Consider the following 25072-nt stretch of genomic DNA (forward strand, 5'->3'; position numbering starts at 1 on the left):
AATGTAAACTAGAAAACTTTAAATGAATTTCATTCTTTGTTTCTACAGTAAGCAGGGGTACAGGAAATTTCCTCTGTCATTAGGAGAACTTCAAGAGAAATGTTTCACAAACACTGGCTTAAGAGTTGAGTGATCTATTTACAGAGAGGTTCTTAGGAACCCCACCTTAATAAATGAAACTAATAAGCACTTCAAAGCTTAGTGGTAAGAGGTAGATCTATAGATTACCCACACAAACTTCAGAGAAACAGAAATGTGAAAACTGATACAGAGACACAAAAAACCAGGGACAGAGAGGAAGAATTAAGAAAGAAAAATTTCAGGTCCCTTCAAACCATATTAGTGTGGATAGTCATTTGATTCTCTTAAAAAATTATTTTTTTGTCTAAAGTTTCTAGAATGGGATTGATCAATCTAAATGCTCTCCAGAGTGAACTTCAGAAATTTTGGATAGGGAAGTCCTACTGGGGTCAACCTACTGAAAGGAACACTTCCAGCTAAGTTGACATGGCATGAATATATTTCTATTGTTCATAAAATGAACTGGATGGAAGAGAGAGTAGGAAGACTGTGGTGGAGATATTTAAAGTCTTTTCGCTCCTTGTCTGTCTTGTGCTATTTTGATCCTAGGATATTTTGATGCATTGAATATATCTAAGAAGGTTGATTGGTGTAGCAGAATCAGAACTTGATTGGTCATAAAACCTATCTAGTGTAGTTGTTTAAATGCTTAACCTGTACCCTAAACCTAGTCAAGAGCTCCAGGTTGGAGGCCTAGAAATGTATACTTGAATCAAGTGCTCTGTAGAAATTGCACATGCTCCCCAGCCACTTACTACCTGTGTGACTGTGAATGCATCAGTCCCCATATCTCCAGAATGGGACTCAGAATAATGTCTTCCTTATAGGATCCAACCAAGCCATAGAAAACCATCTGACCGTAAGACCTGTCTCAAAGCAGACACACAGTACACATTCATTTTCCTGCCATTCTTCCCCATCCAGGAATCCAGTATTTGTTTTCTATTTTCCTTCCTTTGTTAAAGGCTTAGAGCCAGCCCATAACTTATGCCCCTCTTTGGGACATGGAGGTTTTGGGGCAGCATCAGCAAATATGATAGCTAAAGTAGAGATTCTGTGAATCTGTTAGAATTCTATATCAGCCAAACATCTTGGCATATTTTGCTGTTTCCTCTTGTTTTGGAAGGTTTCTTTTGATAAGGAGAAAATATTTCAGTATTTAAGTCCTGAGAAGTCCTCAAAAATAAAGTAAACTAAAACTATCAAACCTAAAAAAAAAAAAAAATTTCCCTACCCCATCTCAACTTCCAAACCTTATTTCCTCATTCTGTTACAAAAGGCTCAACCGAATTCAAAGAGGAGAAATATTAGCCCCCGGAGAGCAATGCAGCAAGAGGGTTGAATGCTTACATAGTAATAGAATAAAGTGGATATAGTTATTCCATTGACAAGGTAATTTCTTAAATGGAAATTTCAGTTGTGTATTCAACATATACTCCAAAAGCATCTACTGAGTAAGATTGTGTAGTCAGCACTGGAACCTATCAGGGATAGAAGATTAGTTAGAAAGAGAACCAGTCTTCAAGGATTTCACACATTACAAGCAGGGGAGACAGAAGTGCAAAGAAGAACATATGATAGGAATGAATTATATTAGTGACATGAGCAGTTTTAATAATTCTTTGTTTCTTTGGGCTCATACAAACTCATGTTAATTCCCAAACAACTTTAGAAAAAAAAATATTTTTTTTTCCTCAGATATATTGCAGTTGTCATTCAGTCTCTACAATATCATTGGAACCAAGTTGCAATACATATTATTAGTCTTCTACTTAAAACACCTAACAGTTCTTAACTTACTTTTCCAATATATTTTATATGGCAGCTTCTGTTATTAACTCACTACTCTCTTCCAGCACTTATTAAATCCTTGTTCATTAATAGATTGCCATGTTTTTTTTTTATCCCCCAAAGAAAAAAGAGGGGATTAATATTTATTGAACATCCACAACGTGCCAAGTTCATTACACTAGTTTTCCATATTCGGAGCTATAGGAAGATTTGGGAACAAGAAAAAATAAGAGCACCCTTCTCAGGCTAAACTACAGAGTCAGCACATAGTGAAGGAAATTAGTCTTAAAAGAAACAACCTAAAATAGCAGAGCTGAAATGACTCAAGAAGTTATTCTAATCTGCAGTAGGGTTTGAAAGGGGTCCTTTAAGCTGGCTGCTTTAGCGCAGTCTGGGCTACACTGGCATGATAAGGTTGAGTCATAGACAATGATATTAATAAAAGGAAAAGAGGGGAAAATGCCAACTGAGGTTAATCAGAATAGTACATGCTAGAGAAGGAAGCAGATAAAGATGCAGCCAATATATTCCAGCACTGCCTGAAGGACAGGGCATCTTGGTCAACAGAAGTTGGCTAGGCCATTCTTCATTTGCCAGATTCATCCCTATTTTTGGGCTTCCCTGGTGGCTCAGCAGTAAAATAATCTGCCTGCAATGCAGGAGACATAATTTCTATCCCTGGGTTGAGAAGATCCCCTGGAGAATGAAATGGCAACCCACTCCAGCATTCTTGCCTGGAGAATCCCATAGACAGAGGAGCCTGGAGGTCTACAGTCCACGGGATTGCAGAGTCAGACGCGATTGAGCAACTAAGCATAGCTGTTTTCTCTAGTACCTACCCATATTCAGTTGAAGTTTTGAAGTAACTACCAAAAAGGACTTCCTTGTCTTTTCAGATAAATTTACTGTGCAATTTTTCAACTGAGTTTCAAGATACGGTTCAAGTTCAGTTTTTCAGTTACAGTGGCTTTTTATTATGTACAGTGACTATCTTTTGTCTATCTCTATCTTCTGTGCATTTTGATTAGTTTCTCTGAAATTGATCACCTCTGGGATTGTCATGACTAGGCCACTGGGGTTTCAGTATAGGGTCCTAGACCCTGGAGTTGAGATCCTACCTGACTTCAGCTGTATTGTCTGCCAGACACAGGACAGGCATTATTCTCTCTATCATAGTTCCTTATATATACATCTTCAGTCATCAGTAAGGCTTTGATTTCCAAGACAAGTAGCAGAGATAATGTCTTTTAATGACTCCATCTCCTCCAGGCATTCAAAATTATTACTATTCTCATTTAATAGCAGAAATAACAGGTTTGGTGCAGTTTAAGATATTTGTTCAAAATTACAGAGTATATAACAGAAGTGGAATTTATCTTAGGTCTAAATTCACTTTTGTGCTCTTTCTGCAACACCAGCAAAGCTTATATTTTACTGACAGCCTATATATATGTCTAACTGGTACAAATATTCCTTAAATACTAACCCTCCTTTGCAAAATCTTTTCCACAACTCTGATAAGGTATTACTCTAACGTGGGATCTTTAAAATTGTTGCTATTTAGGGGTTTAAAGAGTCATCCTTTGTAAAAGGACTGATGAAACTGCCTTCTCTCATCTGTTTCATTTCCAGGATACGTAATGCAAGTATTCTGAGCCCGGTTGTCCCAGTTTCCCAAAGCGGGCATGAGGTCAGGTACGTGTGGTTATTTGGAGTGAACGCGTCATAAACTAGAACATAATAGTTATGTGCACACGTATACAGCTCAAGCCCAAGAGATTGAATGCAGCTGAATTTATGCTTCCAAGAGCAGTTGGAAAAAGCTGAGCTCAAACTAGGAGTTAAGGTGTACAAAAAGTCTTTGGCTGCATTTGTTCAGTATGCTTCAAATTGTGATATTCAATCATATCTATGGTTCTGATTCCAAATTCAAATCTTGACAAATACTGAGACTGCTTAAGGGGAGCCGGAATAATCGTACATATTTAGGGATGTGGTCAGGGTACACTGTGCCATCAGAGGGTCAGTTCTAAGTGAGTTTGGCGCAGAGTGTGAAGTCAGTAAATGCTGGAAGAATGAAACTCCAGTTGGAAACTTGAGGGAAGGCCTTTACCTTGTAGGAAAGGAACTAAATGCACATTCTATCCTCCTTCTACGGGCTTCCCAGGTGGCACTACTAATGCAGCAGATGCAAGAGATGCAAGTTTGCTCCCTGGGTCTGGAAGATTCCCTAGAGGAGGAAATAGCAACTCACTCCAGTATTCTTGTAGGGAAAATTTCATGGGTAGAGGAGCCTGGCAGGCTACAGATGGTGGGGTCGCAAAGAGTCAGACATGGCTAGCTACAGAGCACACACACACACATCCCCATTCTATAAAGGTAGAGAGGTGCTACAAATAAAGATCCGATTGGAAAGGGTTTCAGTGAAGCCTTCATTTACTGGACTTTCCCTCTGTAAGTCACACTATTCTTTTCCTGAGGTGAGTCAAAGTAAAAGCCTGAGTTATCACATAGCAGGAGCAGAGGAGAGTGGGTCTCAGAAAGCAGAATAGATGGAAAGATCAGAGATGTGGCTGTAGGAGGCTGTAGACGCCTTCGAAGAGCAGTGAAGAATTCAATAAGGGGAAAGGAGTGTAGCAGTGTCCGAGCAGGGAGGAGAGTGAGAAGAGGTAAAATTGGAGAGGTAGGCAGGGATCAGAACCTAGGGGCCTTAAATGTTAGGCTTAAGAACCTGGCCTTTACCCTGCAGGTACCACATACAGCTGAACTAGGCGGCCTTCCTTTCCATGGAATTCTCCTTTTAACAAGAGAGGTGGAATAAGCAACTAACCCTCAAAGATCAGGTCGGGATGCACAAATCAAATAGATTGGGGTTGATAAGCACAGTGTTGGAGCCGAAGTGGCCTCGTTCAGATCCCAGGACTGTTTTGTCCAGTCACTTAGCTGTGTCCCAGTCTTCGTGACCCCATGGACTGCAGCACCCCAGGTTCCGCTTTTCTTCACCATCTCCAGGAGCTTGCTCAAACTCATGTTCACTGAGTCCGTGATGTCATCCAACCATCTCATCCCATGGTATCCCCCTGCCTTCAATCTTGCCCAGCATCAGGGTCTTTCCCATTGAGTCAACTCTTTACATCAGGTGGTCTTCAGCTTCAGCATCAGTCCTTCCAGTGAATATTTAGGATTGATTTCCTTTAGGATTGACTGGTTTGATCTTGCAGTTCCAGGAACTCTCATGCGTCTTCTCCAGAACAATTCAAAGGCATCAGTTCTTTGATGTTCAGCCTCTTTTATTATCCAGCTCTCACATTCATACATGACTACTGGAAAAACTATAGCTTTGACAATATGGACCTTTGCAGGCAAAGTGATGTCTCTGCTTTTTAATGTGCTAAGTTTGTCATTGCTTTTCTTCCAAGGAGCAAGTGTCTTTTAATTTCATGGCTTCAGTGATTTTGGAGCCCAAGAAAATAAAAATTCCCCCACTCAGATCCCCAACTACAACTTGACAATACTGTCACTTTGGATAAGTCATCAGTTTCTTCTAGTAATAATAATAAGAGCAATTACAAGGTTGTTTGTGAGATACAGGCAGTAGTTTCACAAATCCTTGTCTATTGCTTATCATATAGTAGTTACCCCAAATGGTATCTATCAGAGGATCTGGAATGTGAAGCGAAGGGTAAGAACTAGACAATTCTTTTGTTGGGACAACCACAACACTCCCAAGAATGTTGAGCACTTGGTACATGCAGAAAGGATTCCAGGAGCACTTTACAAGCATCAACAGTCTTATCATCTTCCTTTTGGAGGTGAAAAAACTACAGCACAGACAGGGTAAGTGACTTGACTAGAATCAAGAACACAGCAAGTAACAAAGCCAAGAATCTAGCCATGAATCTGTATCCATACTTACATTCTTTATCATGACTTGAGTGCTAAGTTGTTTTAGCTGTATCCAACTTTTTGCGGCTCTATGAACTGTAGCCCACCAGGCTCCTCGGTCCCTGAGATTCTCCAGGCAAGGATACTGGAGTGGGTTGCCACGCGCTCCTCCAGGGAATCTTCCCAACCCAGGGACTGAACCCACATCTCTTAGGTCTCCTGCACTGGGTGCCACCTGGGGTGTCCAATCACAACCTTACACTACTTTATATTTGTGTCACACATTATGGGGCTTTCCAGGTGGCTCTAGTGGTAAAGATTCCACCTGCCAACACAGGAGATGTAAGGAACACAGGTTCAATCCCTGGGTTGGGAAGATCCCCTGGAGTAGGAAATGGAAACCACTCCAGTATTCTCTCCTGGGAAACCCCATGGACAGAGGAGTCTGATGGGCTACAGTCCATGTGATCACAAAGAGTCAGACATAACTGAACACACACGCACACATACATCATGGCTTATCAGCTTCTAGCAAAGCATGTGACATGAAGAAATTTCTCTGTTATTATTTGTTTATGTGTATCCAGAATCTAAACTGAAGTTTATCTCTTGGATAAACACATACCACTTCATTTTACAGTCAGGTGCACTGAGTCCAGATTGGCTAGCTGACCTCCAAAGGCCACAAAAGTTGTAAATAGAGATAAAAGTTGTAGAATTAGATCAGGAAACCCAGTCTCCTTAACTCCAATCTTGAGTTGTAAGGACAGCTGAGAACTGTGTTCTCCATGCAAGGGGTAAGCTTGTTTGGTCACTGGACTGGACTGCCTTCTAAATTTCATCATCAGGAACATTTATTTTACACACTTGAGATTTTTAAATACTCTCTTCTCTTAAAAGCACACAAAAATAATAAGATGGTATTAGTTATTCATGCTACTACTGTTACTTATTACAGTTGAGTGGCAAGACGAGTTCACAAATTTTTTTGCCAACATTCTCATATGATTCTTTTCACCTGCATGGATCCTAGACTTTTTTATTTTATTTTTCCCCAAGGAATAAAATGTGCCTTTGGATATACCGTTAATTATCGAGACAATTTTTATTGAACTACTGCTGTTTTGCAATGTTGTGTTAGTTTCTGCTGAATGGCAAAGTACATCAGCCACACTGACCCCAGACTTTTAAATCAGATTGATTCTTCCAGAAACATTTCCCTTTAAACAAACGCTCAAGATAAACAAATGCTCAGTGCTGCTAAATAGCTAAAGTTCCAGGCAGTCATGTAGGTCTACCCATCTCCTTCCCACTTCATCACATCATCTTCAGTTTAATTTCACCTCTTTAGTTCTCACTTTAATTTCCATCTCCAACCCATCCAAAAATGCGTCTTCTCCTGACTCAGTACTTGGCATTTGAGACAGTCACTTTCCTGCTGGAGTTCTTGTTAATCCATACTTTGTGTCTTGGAAGCTCACACATTAGAAAAATAGCCCCTGACCCAGGCATCAACTGCCCAAAGCTGGTGATCTGTGCCCGGTTAGGCGATTCAGCCCTGCTCAAGGACCAGACTGTGAAATAAGGTTCATGTATTTCTCTGAAGAAACAGGTTGCTGAGATTCCATGGGTCTTGGTTGAGGTTGTAGCAGAGTCTGCTGGCTTTCCCTCAAAATCCATTTTGCTATTGTTCTTTAGCAATACAATTTATGACTTTTCACTGGTCACATTTCCTGAAATAAGACTACATTTCCCAGCCTCCCTTGAAGTTAGCTGTGGCCACAGGATCAAGTTCCAGCCAATGGGATGTAAGTGGATCACTGGCAATATGAAGGACAGCTTACCTTTCTTTCTTTGTGTGTGTGTGGTCTTTTTTTAGTTTTTATTTTTAATTGGAGCATAGTTTCTTTACAATGACTGTATTGGCTTCTGCCATACAACACCGTGAATCAGCTATAAATATACATATGTCCCCTCCCTCTTGAGCGTCATTCCCTGTCTCACTCTTCTAGGTCATCACAGAGCACCAGGCTGAGCTCCCTGTGTTATAGCAACTTCCCACTGGCATCCAGTTTACACACTGCAGTATATAAGATTCAATGTTACTGCCTCAACTCATCCAACCTTCTCCTTCCCCCAGCATGTCCACAAGTTTGTTCTCTGCATCTGTGTCTCTATTCCTTCTCTACAAGTAGGTTCATAAGTACCATTTTTCTAGATTCCATATATATGTGTTAATATACAATACTTTTTTTTTCTGACTTACCTCACTCTGTATAACAGGCTCTAGGTTCATCCACCCCAGTTAACTGGCTCAAATTCGTTCCTTTTTATGGATGAGTACAGCTTTTCTAAATAGCCTGCTTGTTTTCTTCTTCATTATCTCTCCCTATCTGATGGCTGGAACGTGGACAGGATGGATGAAGCCCCAGCAGCTATCTGAAATCACGAAGTAGCAGACACAGGATGAGAGTGGTGGATCAATAAAAAGTAAGGCGTAACATTATCCGCCTTGGAGTGCTGGGTCTTGTTGCTGTTCAGTCACTCAGCCATGTCCGACTCTTTGCATCCCCATGGACTGCAGCACGCCAGGCTTCCCTGTCCTTCACAATCTCCCTGAGTTTGCGCACACTCGTCCTTTGAATTGGTAAAGCCATCCAACCATCTCATGCTCTGTCAGCCCCCTTCTCTTCCTGCCCTCAACCCAAAACAGTATGAAAGGGCTTGCTTCTGGATTGCACTCTATAAGAGATGACTAGAACTCTGTCTTGCCTGAGTCGCTATCGTTTTAGAATCCTTGTCTCTCAGATGACAAAAATCATAACTTGTATGCAATCTCACGGCTAGCTTACAGCACTCAGTTCTTTTGACTCCGAATATGGTTGTTTTTATTTTCCCCACAACAACTGGCATCTCCCTCTACCTCAGTTTCAGGGCTTCTGTGAAGATGAATGAGGAAACAGGGAAGAGAGTACTTTGTAAACTGTAAGGCCTCATTTATATGTGAGCAGAGGCGGCATTTTGCATTTGTGGAGAGCCATGGAAAAATACTTAATGTCTTAGCCTGTTTGTTGGTTGAACAGGTAGGGAAAAAAAACAAAAAAAGCAAAAAGCCATGTTGTACTAGAGACCTGGATTCCAAGTGAACCGGAAACTCCTTTGGCTAATTCTTGGACCGAGAGATGCCTTTCAAGTGGGGAAGGATGAGTTAGTCCAGAGCGTCCAGGACCTCTCTGACGAGCTGTGGTTTAATGCTGCCCAGACTTCTGTGTAAACACACCTACAGCTTAAGTAAAATAGGAAGGATTGGGGATCTGAAATGCCCTAGTTGGGATATTCTCTGTGTCCAACATCTCCTCATGAAGGAAATTGTATTAGTAATAAGCAAATTCCCAGTGTTGGAATTTGAGTTGCTTCGGGAGTGAGTGGCCAGGTTTTCAGAGGCTTGTTTGCTTTATGAAGAGTACTAGGGTCAGTCTTTGCTGGCCAGAGGTCTTTAACCAGAGACAGGTTTTCACACAGGGCTTTTCATATTTTCTACCTTGAGCCGGGCTCAAATACCAAGAAGTCTCTCGGGGGTATTTTTGCAAGTTCACTCTTTTTCCTTTTGCAACTGGCAAAAGGCACCTAAAGCCAATGCTTGGAAGGTATGCATGTGCTCTGAACACTTTGTTCAGGCTCCTTCGAAAAGTGTTGTGTTGCATCCCAAAGAAAACATTGCTTTGGAATATTCTGGGGTTGTTTTCTGCCCTCATTGCATAATTCAAGACTGATGATACTTTACTTTGAAAAGATAAGACAAAATATAGCTATTACTCGAGACAGGGCAAGAAATACAGTGACTGTGAGGAGTAGGGTTAGAAAATCATAGTCATAATAGTATCTAACCCTCACTGATCATATTTATGTGCCAGGCACTGTGCTAGCAGTATATATATATATGTGTGTGTGTGTGTGTGTGTGTATACATGTGTGTGTGTGTGTATATATATATATATATATATATATATATGCTGTATTACTTATCCGCCCAACAATCATTTGTACCAGAATGATTAAAAATACTTCACAGCAAGTAGAGCACAGCTAATAGTTGAGGACAGATGTTACTTCAGTGCTGGGTCTGAGTCCTGGAAGCTTCTTGCTTCCCTAGGTATAACCATGTAGTTTTTCCAAATTGTGGAGGAGAAGCAAGGGGAGGAAAGGAAAAAAGAAGGAAAGCTATGATAGTATTAAAAAGTAGAGACATCACATTGCTGACCAAGGTCTGTATAGTCAAAACTATGGTTTTTCCAGTAGTCATGTATGGATATGAGAATTGGACCATAAAGAAAGCTGAGCGCCAAAGAATTAATTCCTTTGAATTGTAGTGTTAGAGAAGAGTCTTGAGAGTCCCGTGGACTGCAAGGAGATCAAATCAGTCAATTCTAAAGGAAATTAACCCTGAATATTCATTGGAGGGACTGATGCTGAAGCTGAAGCTCCAATACTTCAGACACCTGATACGAAGAGCCAATTCATTGGGAAAGACCCTGATGCTGGGAAAGATTGAAGACAAAAGGAGAAGGGAGTGATGGATAGAGGATGAGATGGTTGGATGGCATCACCGACTCAGTGGACATGAATTTGAACAAACTCTGGGAGAGAGTGAAGGGCAGGGAGGCCTGGTGCTCAGCAGCCCATGGGATCACAAAGAGTAAGACTGAACAACAATAAGGAAGGGGAGGACAGCGTGTTTATCTCTTCAATCATATCTCTTCCTTCTCCTCTCCTCTCCTCTTTTCACATCTCTTTCCTGTCCTCATCTCCTCTTTCCTACTAATCAAGCAGTTTGGAAAGGGAGAGAGTGATGCTCCCACAAATGCAATATACTGGCAGGAGCTTAGAGTTATGCTTTAGAAATAAAAGATAGGAAGCAATTAAGGCAGGTTGGATTCCAAGATCAAAGAAAGATTATTAATGGTTGCCTAGATCAATAGTGATCAGACTAGATCTCCTTAAGAATTACAAATATTGAGGGTTCCAAAGAGATAATACTTATGTTAATTGCCTTTATTTATTATATATAAAATTTAAAAAATATTTATTAATTCATTTAAAAATAATGATAAATTATGAAATACTAACATGCATACTTTTTATGAAAGTCACTGTATTTGAAAACAGAGACTATTTATGACAGAGAAGACTGTCATCGTTTTACACTTTTGCAGACCATTTTAGTGTTTGGCTTGATAGAAGGGAACTTCTCTTCTAGTTGATTCTTCTTTCATTCACTGTAACACATTATTTTGGTTGAAATATATGTAGAAAATTCAACCTCACACAAGTATAGAGTTGAAAAATGAGAACATTGTAGTCAGCTTTTCAAATCATTATGGATATTCTTCTTGGACACACAATAAAATTGTCAAGTAGTAACTTCTGAAAGGTAGGTTGCAATGTGTAATCTGAAATCATAAGGATAAAGTGTGGTTTTTCTTTTACACTAAAATCCACTGATTTGTCTTGATCTTTGAATATATATTATACCCATGCATGATTTTGAAACATTGCATTATGGTCCTTCGAAAAAAAATTGGGTCATTGACTTATTCAGCTCTAAACTAACACTAAGATTTGCAATTGTTAATATCATCACTAGTCTTATCAGAAAAGTCTAAGGATTGAGAAGATGCCAGTATCATGATGAAGGATACAAGGTCTCCAAAGCTCTAATTTTCACTCTAAGCATGAACTTTATCATTAAAAAAATAATGTTATATGTTTTACTTGATTTTTGTTGTTGTTCAGTCACTCAAGCATTTCTAATTGTGTCCAACTCTTTGCGACCCCATGAACTGCAGCACACCAAGCTCTTCTGTCCTTCACTATCTTCTGGAGTTTTCTTAAATTCATGTTTATTGAGTCGATGATACTATCTAACCATATCATTGTCTGTTGCCTCCTTCTCCTCTTGCCGTCTATCTTTCCTAGCATCAAGGTCTTTACCAATGAGCTGGCTCTTCACATCAGGTGTCCAAAATATTGGAGCTTTAGCTTCAGCATCAGTCCTTCTAATGAATATTCAGAGTTGATTTCTTTCAGAATTGACAGGTTTGATCTCCTTGCTGTCCAGGTCTCATTTTATTAACTTTCAAGAAAGTGTTTGTCAAACAGCCAAGTCTGAATAAACATAACATTTCATGGAAAAAAAGATAAAGAAAAGTAGTTCAGCTTGCAATTAAAAAAATTTCACCTATGTTTGTCTAAGAGACAAGTATCAGAAACAATTTATGGATATTTTTCATTTCACCACACAGAATATTAAAACATGGTTTGTAATCTACAGTTGGGATTTATTAAAATTAATCACTTTTAGTGTTTTACAAAAGTCATTCTTAAGTAAAACTGGCTTTTTCTCCCTGTCCTGTGAAAAGTTTGTGGATGTGATGAAATTCCAGTTGAGCTCTTTCAAATCCTGAAAGATGATGCAGTGAAAGTGCTGCACTCAATATGCCAGCAAATTTGGAAAACTCAGCAGTGGCCACAGGACTGGAAAAGGTCAGTTTTCATTCCAATTCCTAAAAAAGGCAATCCCCAAGGATACTCAAACTACTGCACAATTGCACTCATCTCACACATTAGTAAAGTAATGCTCAAAATTCTCGAACTTCCAGATGTTCAAGCTGGTTTTAGAAAAGGCAGAGGAACCAGTGATCAAATTGCCAACATCTGCTGGATCATCAAAAAAGCAAGAGAGTTCCAGAAAAACATCTATTTCTGCTTTATTGACTATGCCAAAGCCTTTGACTGTGTGGATCACAATAAACTGTGGAAAATTCTGAAAGAGATAGGAATACCAGACCACCTGACCTGCCTCTTGAGAAACCTGTATGCAGGTCAGGAAGCAACAGTTAGAACTGGACATGGAACAACAGACTGGTTCCAAACAGAAAAAGGAGTACATCAAGGCTGTATATTGTCACCCTGCTTATTTAACTTATATGCAGAGTACATCATGAGAAACTCTGGGCTGGAGGAAGCACAAGCTGGAATCAAGATTGCAGGGAGAAATATCAATAACCTCAGATATGCAGATGACACCACTCTTATGGCAGAAAGTGAAGAGGAACTAAAAAGCCTCTTGATGAAAGTGAAAGAGGAGAGTGAAAAAGTTGGCTTAAAACTCAACATTCACAAAACTAAGATCATGGCATCTGGTCCCATCACCTCATGGGTAATAGATGGGGAGAGAGTGGAAACAGTGTCAGACTTTATTTTTTTGGGCTCCAAAATCACTGCAGATGGTGACTGCAGCCATGAACTTAAAAGACACTTACTCCTTGGAAGGAAAGTTATGACCAACCTAGATAGTATATTAAAAAGTAGAGACATTACTTTGCAACAAAGGTCCGTCTGGTCAAGGCTATGGTTTTTCCAGTGGTCATGTATGGATGTGAGAGTTGGGCTGTGAAGAAAGCTGAGCACTGAAAAATTGATGCCTTTGAGCTATGGTATTAGAAAAGACTCTTGAGAGTCCCTTGGACTGCAAGGAGATCCAACCAGTCCATTCTAAAGGAGTTCAGTCCTGGGTGTTCATTGGAAGGACTGATGCTGAAGCTGAAACTCCAATACTTTGGCCACCTCATGCGAAGGGTTGACTCATTGGAAAAGACCCTGATGCTGGGAGTGATTGGGGGCAGGAGGAGAAGGGGACGACAGAGGATGAGATGGCTGGATGGCATCACCGACTCGATGGGCATGAGTTTGAGTAAATTCTGGGAGTTTGTGATGGACAGGGAGGCCTGGCATGCTGCAATTCATGGGGTCACAAAGAGCTGGACATGACTGAATGACTGAACTGAACAGAACTGAACTGTGAAAAGTTTTCTGCAAATGTACAATGGTGAAAAACAACTTAAGTTCAATTATTCAACTGGAATATTAATTCAGCCTTCAGATTTGCAGCTACATCTTTGACTTGTCAAGTTACTGCATTGCTAGAGTGTGGCGGTCTATGATTTCTTTTGCAAACTATTCATTAGCAGGAACTCAGCAATGTCAACCCACAAACTGTTAGTTATTGATTGACTCTCTTTAGCCAATGTAATGCATGACTTACCCTATAAGATGTTTCAGTGACTTTTTCATTTTAGTTTGAAAAGCTGTAAGTGTAAGTGTCAGTCGCTGAGTCGTACCTGACTCTGCAACCCCATGGACTGCAGCCCACCAGGCTCTTCTGTCCATGGGATTTTCCAAACAAGAATACTGGAGTGGGTTGCCATTTTCTTCTCCATTGAAAAACTGTAGCAAACATTTTTTTTTTGCCTAAAGGCTCATTGTGCCCTGATTTAAACTATTCAATTTATTTTTTTTATCAAACTCTGGGTACTTAATCTCAGAATAGCATCTCAACTTAAATGGCATGATAATACTACTAAAGAACAAATGCTGTGTTGCAAAAGACATAATCAAGCAAAATGCTTTTTTCACCATCTTATATTTTTATTTATAATTTTCTACATATTCTCTTCATATTACATTTTCTCCAGAATTTTTGTTATAGATTTTCTCTTGCATAAGTCAGAAAATTCTCTGAAATGTCAGTTTTTAAAAATTTTTTTGCATAGGTAGATGTGGATGGTGCAGATGTGAGTTGAGAAAGAAAGTCTTCTAATTTCTCTTTATAAGTCAAAAAGAAGTGTAAGTACAGTAAAATATATTTATTTCTTGCTGTGTTTTTACATAAATACAGGGAAATTTAGGAATTTCTGGCAAATGATTTTTGGTCAAAACTGAATTTTTGAGATTGTAACAGGTATATCAAAAGAAAACTTATAAAAATGCAGTGGAAATATAGAGTAAATCTCTGAAAAATGCACGCATTTTCATTCTCTAAAACTACAACATTAAAAAATTCTAGAAAGACATGAAAATATACAAATGCAGTTTCTACTAGCTATCAGAATAATGGATGACATCATCACAAATCAGAAAGAATCTGGAAATTTCCACTAGCAGTCATGAAAAAATAAGAATAAGGTAGGCAAGTAACTCTTAATATTAGAACACACTTTTGGACTCTGTGGGAGAAGGCGAGGGTGGGATGATCTGAGAGAACAGCACTGAAATGTACATTATCAAGTGTGAAACAGATCGCCAGCCCAGGTTGGATGCATGAGGCAAGTGCTCGGGGCTGGTGCACTGGGAAGACCCAGAGGGATGGGATGGGGAGGGAGGTGGGAGGGGGGTTCAGGATGGGGAACACATGTAAATCCATGGCTGATTTATGTCAATGTATGGCAAAAACCACTACAATATTATAAAGTAATTAGCCTCCAACTAATAAAAATAAATGAAAAAATATTATTATGAAAATAGGTTTTATTTATGGGTCCTTTGAAAGAGTCCTATAGAATGTGAAGCCACACTATGAGAATTGCTGGTTACAGCAGTGAAGGCTAAAGTATTTTTTTATAGACTGAAAGAAGCATGATATATGACTAGGTTAGTGCAGTGAGTTGAATTGCATTTTATCCTTCAAAAAAAAAAAAAAGGTACATTGAAGTACTCAGCCCTAGTTCCACAGGATGTAATTTTACTAGGAAGTAGTCACTACAGCTATAATTAGTTAAGGGGAGATCACTTTGGAGAGGGGTAAGCCTTGCCTTCAGGACGATTGGTGCTTTTACATGAAGAGCAGAGAGCCACACAGAGAGAAAACGGCCCTGTGAGGATACAGGCAGACTGGACTGCTTTGGCTATATTAATGCCAAGGATTGCTGGTCACCACCAGAAGCTAGAAGAGAGGCGTGGAACAGATTTTGTTGTTTTAAGCTGCTCAGTTTGTGGTACTTCATCACAGCGATCTTGGTAACTAATGAAACTAGCTTGTTCTAAAGAGATAAACATTAATTTCTAGTGTAAACACAGGGAAAGATAGTTTTCCTATAACTTATAAACTTTCAGCTAAACAAAAACAACCGCCCCCCCACCCCCCCCAAACCCAAGCCCTCTTTGGCATGTTATAGTGGATGGCATTTAGAGATCTGAGAGTTTATTCCCATCAGTCAAGAGCCCTTCATAACCCACCATTATCAGATGTCACCATTGCTAAGGGTTTCAGTAAGTATTTTCACCTGCTGGGGTGATAGAACAGCTTTTTTTCTTAATTTTTTTAAATTGGAGAATAACTACTTTACAATATTGTATTGGTTTCTGCCATGCATCAACACGCATCAGCCACAGGTACATATATGTCCCCTCCCTCCCGAACCTCCTCCCATCTTCCACCCCACCCTGCCCCTCTAGGTTGTCATAGAGCACTGGGTTGAGCTCCCTGTGTCACATCAGTTCAGTTCAGTCAGTTCAGTCGCTCATTCGTGTCCGACTCTTTGTGACCCCATGAATCACAGCACGCCAGGCCTCCCTGTCCATCACCAATTCCCGGAGTTCACTCAAACTCACGTCCATCGAGTCGGTGATGCCATCCAGCCATCTCATCCTCTGTCGTCCCCTTCTCCTCCTGCCTCCAATCACTCCCAGCATCAGGGTCTTTTCCAATGAGTCAACTCTTCGCATGAAATGGCCAAAGTATTGGAGTTTCAGCTTCAGCATCAGTCCTTCCAATGAACACCCAGGACTGATCTGCTTTAGGATGGACTGGTTGGATCTCCTTGCAGTCCAAGGGACTCTCAAGAGTCTTTTCCAACACCACAGTGCAAAGGCATCAATTTTTTGGTGCTCAGCTTTCTTCACAGCCCAACTCTCACATCCATACATGACCACTGGAAAAACCATAGCCTTGACCAGACGGACCTTTGTTGGCAAAGTAGTGTCTCTGCTTTTTAATATGCTATCTAGGTTGGTCATGTGTCACATAGCAAATTCCAAATGGAATATTATTCAGCTATAAAAAAGAACACAAAGTAAGTTGGAAAGAGGAAAGACAAATATTATATATTAACATGCATGCATATGAAATCTAGAAAGATGATACTGACGAATCTATTTTCAGGGCAGCAGTGGAAACACAGAGATAGAGAACAGACTTGGGGACACAGTGGAGGAAGCAGAGGGTGAGGCAAATTGAGAGAGCATCGTAGAACTGCTTGTTTTTTTTTTTTAAAGCAAAACCTTCTCTTGCTCACAGAAACTTAAACTAGTGTACTGATGTCCTGATTCCTGCCTAGATAACATGGGATTAAGACAGTGAGCCTAGGACATGTTCTGTTTCCAGACTAGTTTCAAAGTGATCACTCTCATCTCACACCAGTCAAATGGTCATGATTAGAAAATGTAAAGCAATACAGACTGGAGAGGGTATGGAGGTAAGGGAGCCCTCCTGTACTGTTGGAAGGGAAGCAAATTGGTACAGCCACGATGGAGAACAGTATGGAGTGTCCTTAAAAATACTAAAGATAGAGCTAGCGTATGATCCAGCAATCCCACATCTGGAGGAGAAAACATAATTAAAAAGATATATATAACCCGATGTTCATTGTAGCACTATTTGCAATTTCCAGGACATAGAAGCAAACTAAATGTCCATCAGCAGAGGGGTGGATAAAGATGTGGTATATACAATGGAATATCACTCAGCCATAAAGAAGGACAACATAATGCCATTTGCAGGAACTTGAATGGACCTAGAGATGGTTAGATTGAATGAAGTCAGTCAAACAGAGAAAGATAAATATCACATGATATCACTTATGTGGGGAATCTAAGACAAGGACACAGTGAATTTATCTACAAAATAGAGTTACAGATGTAGAAAACAAATTTAAGATTTCCAGGGGGTAAGAGGAGCTAGGGATAAATTCAGAGATTAGGACTAACATATACACACTGCCATAAATAAAATAGGTAGCTAATAAGGACCATGAGTTTGAGCAAACTCCAGAAGATAGGGAAGGACAGGGAAGCCTGGTATGCTGCAGTCCACTGGGTCACAAAGAGTGAGAGATGGCTTATCAACTGAACGACAACAATGAAGACCTATTGTATATCACAGGGGACTCTACTCAATACTTTGTAGTGACCCATATGGAGAAAGAACCTAAAAAAGAGTGGATATATGCATAACTGATTCACCTTGCTGTGTACTTGAAACTAACATAACATTGTAAATCAACTATATGCCAATAAAACAACAACAATAAACTGGACATTCTGAGTAATGCTTCAAATAGAAAGGGGGGAAATTAATGTTAATCTTCCTGCTTACACTGGAGTCCTTCATCTTGAACTCAAATGTGTTTGTCTTAAAAGATCTCCCTTCTTATTCTCCTTATGAATCTTTCATATCCTGTGATATCTAGTTTGGCATATGGGGTTTAGTTTTCTCCCCTAGACCCAGTATTCATTGATTATATCAAAATGTTATAGATGCTCCCTGTTACTAAAGGGAAAAGTAAAGGCAAATCCCTCTTAGGAAAAGTGGACTGCAGATTATCACAAGTTGGCTCTGTTTAATAGATAAGAAAATTCACATGACAGAGAAAGACAATTATACTGATTAATACACTGGAGCAGAAAGAGAAATATTAACCAGAAAAACTTTGACTTCCCATTTCTACTGCTTTCACAGGAAGCCCCCACTCCCCCAAAGCCTCATTTCTATTGAAGCTGTCTTCCACACCAGACCTCCCAATGACTTCAGCTTCAGAGGTTTGGGGCTTCTTTCCCCTTGTTTAACTAATTCATGGTCACTACCTGTGGGTTAGTCTGGTTTTACTCTTTGGGACAGACACTAACTATTTTGCCACAATTAATGTTTTGGTCAACAATGCGCAGACTTAAAGCCCAGAGTTATATGACTAGGCAAATAAAACCAGACCACAAAATTTGGTCTACTCTGGTTGGCTCTGATTCACCTCTATGGGCAAGCCAGATGTCTTGCTACTTCCCCCCAAACCCTAGGAAAATCAGACTGTCACATTATACTTTTTTTTGTCCCCTTATACAGATGCAGAGCCAGTCCGTGGAAACCGTGAGGCTTAAATATTTAATTTGTGTTATGCAGTGGAACAGTTTCAACAGGTAGAGATTAGTCAAGTATACAAACTGAGAAACGCTCACAGACCACTCAGAGAAGTGTGAAGTTCTGGCCATTATCACAGGGAAGGAACTGTCGGGGATTTATAGATTCCAAAAATTAGATACAATCAGTCTTTTTTTATTTTTTTTTTAATGGAGAGACTCAAACTAAAAAATAAAAATTTTTGATTTATGAAAAAATATATTTTCTTAAATGATTTAGAAAGTTCTGTTTATTCATTTACCGACAGTGTTTAGAATATATAGTAGCCAGTGTGTCTGCAGATATATTTATGTTGGACTGTTTGGCTTGCCTTCACCTCTGTAATAATTTATAACAGTTTCAATGTAAACCTACCACTGAACAGGTCATAAAGGTCCTGAATTTTAACCATCGTCGTTGTAGATAAACCCACATCAGTGGTTTCCACCACAAAGTTCCAGCTCATCCTTATCAGGACTGTGGAAATTTTTCACAGAGGGAAGTTTAAATGCTGAGGAATTTTAATTCATTTTCTTGTTTCTTGCTTCATGTTCCTGTTCAAAGAGATTTTTGCTATTTTTAAAAAATAAAACTTTAGAGGCAATTATTGAATTAAAAAATACATTTTGTCATTTTTTTGAGCTGGTGAAGATCCATCCTTATACATTTATTTATGCTGCCTTCATGTAATTGACAGATACTGGCATAAAAATGAGGATAATTCTGATTCTTAGTTATCTGCTTAATATGTGTCAATTTCAATTAGCTGATGAAAAACATCAGTGTTTGTGTTGTAGTTTTGCTTTCATTTTTTTCTATTTTTTCCAGTTATTTTAGCTTAGGTTTAGGTATCTTTCTAGGTATTATGTCAATATAATACTGAGACTCAATGTTAAAGCATCCTTATTGTTTAGTATTATATTTCAATTATTAAATCATTATAAAACTTCTAATAGAATTTTAGAAGTTAGTTTTAGCTACTTACATAGTTTATTCATTATTATGTCAAGTAGAGGAAGTTTTTTAAAGAGTTTTTGATATGTGTTTGAGAAGGAATGAACATTATTAAGGAAGATCAAACTGGCAGAGAAAAGGGCCACTTAGTGGTGAGTAAAGTGTATACAGTCTATATCTTATGCTGAATAATTTCCTTAAATGATGCTTCATAACTGGAAAACTCTTATTGGCAAAACGCACTCCATTTAACTAACATTTGTTATTCTTACATTCGTTCGTCTATTCATCTAAAAATATTTATTAAGCATCTATTCTGGGCCATGCTATTGGGTAGTATTACCTTTTCTTCCCTGGTGGTTCAGATGGTAAAGAATCTGCCTGCAATGCAAGAGACTCAGGATCAATCCCTGGGCTGGGAAGATCCCCTTGAGAAGGGAATGACTACCCACTCCAGTATTCTTGCCTGGAGAATTCCACAGACAGAGGAGCCTGGCGGGTTAGAGTCTACGGGATGGCAAAGAGTCAGACATGACTGAGTAACTAACACTGTGATTTTGCAAACTGGACATTGTCACCTCAGTTCCACAGAGGATAAAAGTGAAGTTCTGAGAGATTACTTACGTTGCTCTATGTCCACAGGGGATGTAGCAGAGTCAAAATTTGAGCAATTGTTTCCAGAAAAACACTGGGTCATTTTAAAGCTAGTTCTGAAATAAAATAAATCAGGATATGAATCTTGAAATTTCTTACTAATAGTGTGACCTTGGTCAAATTGTTCAATCAGTTTAAGACTTCAGTTTCCTTCTGTTTACACTACAAGCATTTTTCCCCCCATCAGCTGGTTACTATCCAAAAAGCTACACTCAGAAAGAGGGCATGGGGAGCTTCTTTCTCTTGGGGCTTGGGGCTGAACTTGGGGCTGAAAGAGGCTCATGAATACTGACTCATTTACCAAGGTGAGATACAAAACCCCCAAATCTATATGGCTTTAACATATCAAATATATGTATTATATCTTATAATAATTAAAAACAAATTATAGACAAAAATAATAACTCTTTATCACATCATTCTCCACTTACTACTGCTAATATTTTATTTAACATCTATATCTGTATATAGATGTGAGTGTGTGTGTGTCTACACACATGGGTTTATACTACATTATCCAAGTGGGACTACACTAAAAATTTTATATAAAAGCTGAGCTATGGACATAATGTTTTCAAAAGCATAATTTTAGAGGCTACACAATATTGGATATATGTGTGCAATACTATTTATTTAATTAATTCCACCTTGATAAGCATTTAGCCACCAGGAGCATCTTTGCACACTTTATCACTTCTGTGATAAGCACCATAGGAATTAATTCTAGAAATGAGTTTGCTGAACCAAAGTGCCTTCCCTTTTAACTGTTAACATAGCACAAAATGCTCTCTAGAAAACTTGCCTGAATTTATACTTCCAGTATACAAATATCCATTTTATAATCAATATTGAATTTCTACTTTTCAAAACCCTTTGCCAGTATAATATGTAAAAAGTACACCTTTAAAAAATTATCCATTTCTTACAATGATAAAGAATACTTAAAAAATTATAGCCTGCTTTTAAAATTTTAGAGCAGTTTTAAATTTACAGAAAGTTGGCAACGGTAGTGGAGAGTTTCCATATGCCAATTCCTCCCATTATTAACTAGTGGGGTTAATATGGTTCATTTATTAAAATTAGAGAATACTATTGATGCTCTATATTACTGAAGTCCATGCTTTATTCAAACCTTCTTAGTATTTACTTAATGTCTTTTTTCTTTCCAAGATTCTGTCCAGAGTACTATATAATATTTAGCTTTGATGTCTTCATAGTTTCCTCTTGGCTGTGATGGTTTCTCAGATTTTCTGTTCTGATGACCTTGACAGTTTTCAGGAGGGCTGTCCAGATATTTGTAGAACATTCCTATATTGAGATTTGTCTAATGCTTCTTTCATATTATACTAGTATTATGTGGAAGGCAATGGACGGGGCGTGCCATTTTCCCCACTCATATGCAAGGTACTGCTGTCAACACAACTTATAAATGCTGACGTTGACCTTGATTACCTGACTGAAGTGCTTGCCAGATCCCTCATCCTTTTGTTCCTTCCCATTCTGCGCTCACTTAAAGAAAGCCCCTATGCACAGCCTACACATAAGGAGTAAGAGGCTATTCTTCAGTTCCTTGAGGGCAGTTATCTGTATAAATTGTTTGGAATTCTTCTGCATGGAAGATCTGTCTAGTCCTTACCTAGTTGTGTTTGGCTCACTTACCACTTTAATCACCTGTGAACAGGATGGCAGAGCTGTTTTCTGCAACAAGTGACACAAGCCTTAATACTTGTGAAAAAACTGAAGTCACTCAGTTGTGTCCGACTCTGCAACTGTAGCCCACCAGGCCCCTCCGCCCTTGGGATTTCCCAGGCAAGAGTACTGGAGGGGGTTGCCATTTCCTTCTCCAAAACTTATGAAAGAGTTAAAGTTTTCTCTTGGAAAAAATGGGAGCCCAGGGTGTGGTCGTTTCCTGAGGCCCTCTAGAATCCTACCGTGTCTGCATGTACGTCTGCTTTAGTCGGGCTTGAGTCTGTATGGCCCTCTGGACTGTAGCCTCCCAGGCCCCTCTGTCCATGGGGTTCTCCAGGCAAGAACACTGGAGGGGGTTGCGATGCCCTCGTCCTGTGTCTGGTCCAGGCACGGACTGAGGGTGGAGAGTCAGCAGAGCGAGGGGCTCTTACTATCAAAAGAGAGCGGATGACTTAAGGAACAGCTCACGGGGTGGGGGAAGGGATGGAGCCAAGGTTTCACGAGCCGCGGGGCTGGAGCACACATCTAGTGAGAGTACAGTGTGGACCCCACACCCAGGGGTCCGCGCCTCCTCTATGTCACCGAGCACCGTCCCCGTCCACGTTACACCAAGGGTGAGCTGGGCGGCGTATGGAGGCAGTGATGGTATGTCACTTCTGTGATGAGTTTTTGTAAGACAATGGCTTCTGTCTTTTCTGTCTTAGGTTGCTCTCTCTCTGATTACCTGTTTTGAGGAAAACCAGATGCCATGTGCTGAGAGCGCTTGAGAAACCTATGGAGAAACTGGTGCAGCGAAAAACAGAGGCTTCCGGCCCAACTTGGAGAAGGAAATGGCAACCCACTCCAGTATTCCTGCCTGGAGAATCCCATGGGCAGAGGAGTCTGGTGAGCTGCAGTCCATGGGGTCGCAAAGAGTCAGACACGTCTGACTGAGGAACATGAACAGTGGCCCAAGTGCTGAGACTTACAACCACGCTGTGATGGAGATGCAAGTGCATCCCCACCCGCCACACAAGGCACCTGACTTCAGTCCCAGCTCACAGCTTGGCTGAAGCATCCTGACAGACACTGAGCTAGTCCCACCCAGCTGAGACATTCATGGATTCCTGACACTCTGAAACCCCGTGATGTAACACATGTTTTTTAAGTTACTTAATTTTGGAGTAATTTGTTACACAGCAATAGTTAACTAAATATAGGTTTGCAGTCATGTCTGACTCTCTGTGACCCCATGGACTGCAGCCTGCCAGGCTCCTCTATCCTTGGAATTCTCCAGGCAAGAATACTAGAGGGGGTAATCATTCCCTTCTCCAGGGGGTCTACCTGACCCAGGGATCAAAACCCAGGTCTCTTGCATTGCAGGCAGATTCTTTACCATCTGAGCCACCCGGGAAGTCCTTTCACTTTTTTTTTTCTCATAGGCAAAGATAGGCATAAGGAAAGGATGAGAATATGTTTGTTAGCTAATGTCTTTTTGGCCCCCAATTAACTGCAAATAAAAAGATGATGATTTTAGTAGAAGGGTATGAATTCATTGATGAGTTTGGAGTTAGCATAACAGAAAAGAGGAGGGAAATAGGAGAGTTGAAAAGAGGGTCCATTTGCTGTTGGAGACTGTTGATCTGAGATGTCCAGTCACCTGGATAGTGGGTTTTACTTTGCAGATGTGGTAGATGGCAGGGTATTTGAGGGAACTGATGATACAGATGAGCCAGGATAGCTCAGATAAGGCCCCACAGAATCCTGGCTTGCATTTGCTGAAGATTTCTCTGCAACTGGCCGTGTGCTCATCTTATGCACGCCTGTTTTACTCTGATGCATAGACCTGGGCCTTTCTGGACACTTGTCCCATCCTGAGGGCACTATTTAACATTTTGGTCTGGTCTCTATCATCCTGGATTTAACACTGTTTTCTGAACTCACATTTAAACAGCTTCCAGCAACTCTGTGAAGTCTGCAGACCATGGGCTGTTCTCCTGAGCCAAAGTCTAGGAAGGCTAAATGATTAATCTAGAGTCCCACATCTAGCCAGCGGTAGAGCCAGGCCTAGATTTGGAACTTCTGGCTTTCTGTCTCGTACCAATATGCTTTTTTATTTTTTCTTCTTCTTCTTTTTTTTTTTCTTCTCTTCTGGTTATGACTATGGCAGATCGGACTCAACAGGTACACTGGGACAAGGCCATTGAGGGATGAGCCAATTGAGCTGCATTTAGGATTTGTGCATCTTAATATCTTAAAATATTTTTCTAACATTTTGGGTTTGGCATGCCAAAGTGTGCCAAGATCCTTTTCCTTTCATTTTTAAAGCCACATGTATTTTCAGGGAAATTAAGCTCATATGTTTCTGATTCATTTACTGTATAACTCATCAAAATATTGTTTTATAACAGTTCTTGGCAGTCCATGAAACCTTTAAAAATATAGACTTTTCCCCTCTTACTACCAAGGAAGCCATGTTTTACTAAGAGCACAGTACCAATGAACTCCAAAGTGTTTTCTTAATAAGGTTCACATGAACACTAAAGACTTAATAGAGTTCTCTGTGATCAACAAGAATGCAAGTCAACAAATGCATTCTGCATTGGATAAGTCGCAGCCTAGAGTTATAAAGACAGTTTAGAAGTGGCCCCCAGGTTTCAAATAACTGCCATGATGGATGTAGAAAAAAATGGTGACAGCCAAAACAGTTATAGAGTACTTGAATGTCTGCTATTGGCCAAAGCCTTTTATAAACATCATGTCATGTAATCTCCTCTGCCACTCTATGTGTTGCTATGCTTATTTTATTGAAAAAACAAAACAGAGACTTACTAAATCAAGTCATACAGTTGGTTGGCAGTGGATCCTAGACAGACTCTTTGGAACTTTGATTGCAGAGCCTGTTTTTTTAAGCTGTTGTACAGGCTTGGAAGTAAAGATACAGTGAGATGAAGCTAATGCCCAGGTTTTTGGAGGCAGAGAAAGAATTTCATTAATGACATATAATTTATTTCTGTTTAAATTTTAATTATG

Source organism: Muntiacus reevesi, chromosome 22 (assembly GCF_963930625.1).
Source record: "Muntiacus reevesi chromosome 22, mMunRee1.1, whole genome shotgun sequence".
In the NCBI taxonomy this organism is placed as follows: domain Eukaryota; kingdom Metazoa; phylum Chordata; class Mammalia; order Artiodactyla; family Cervidae; genus Muntiacus; species Muntiacus reevesi.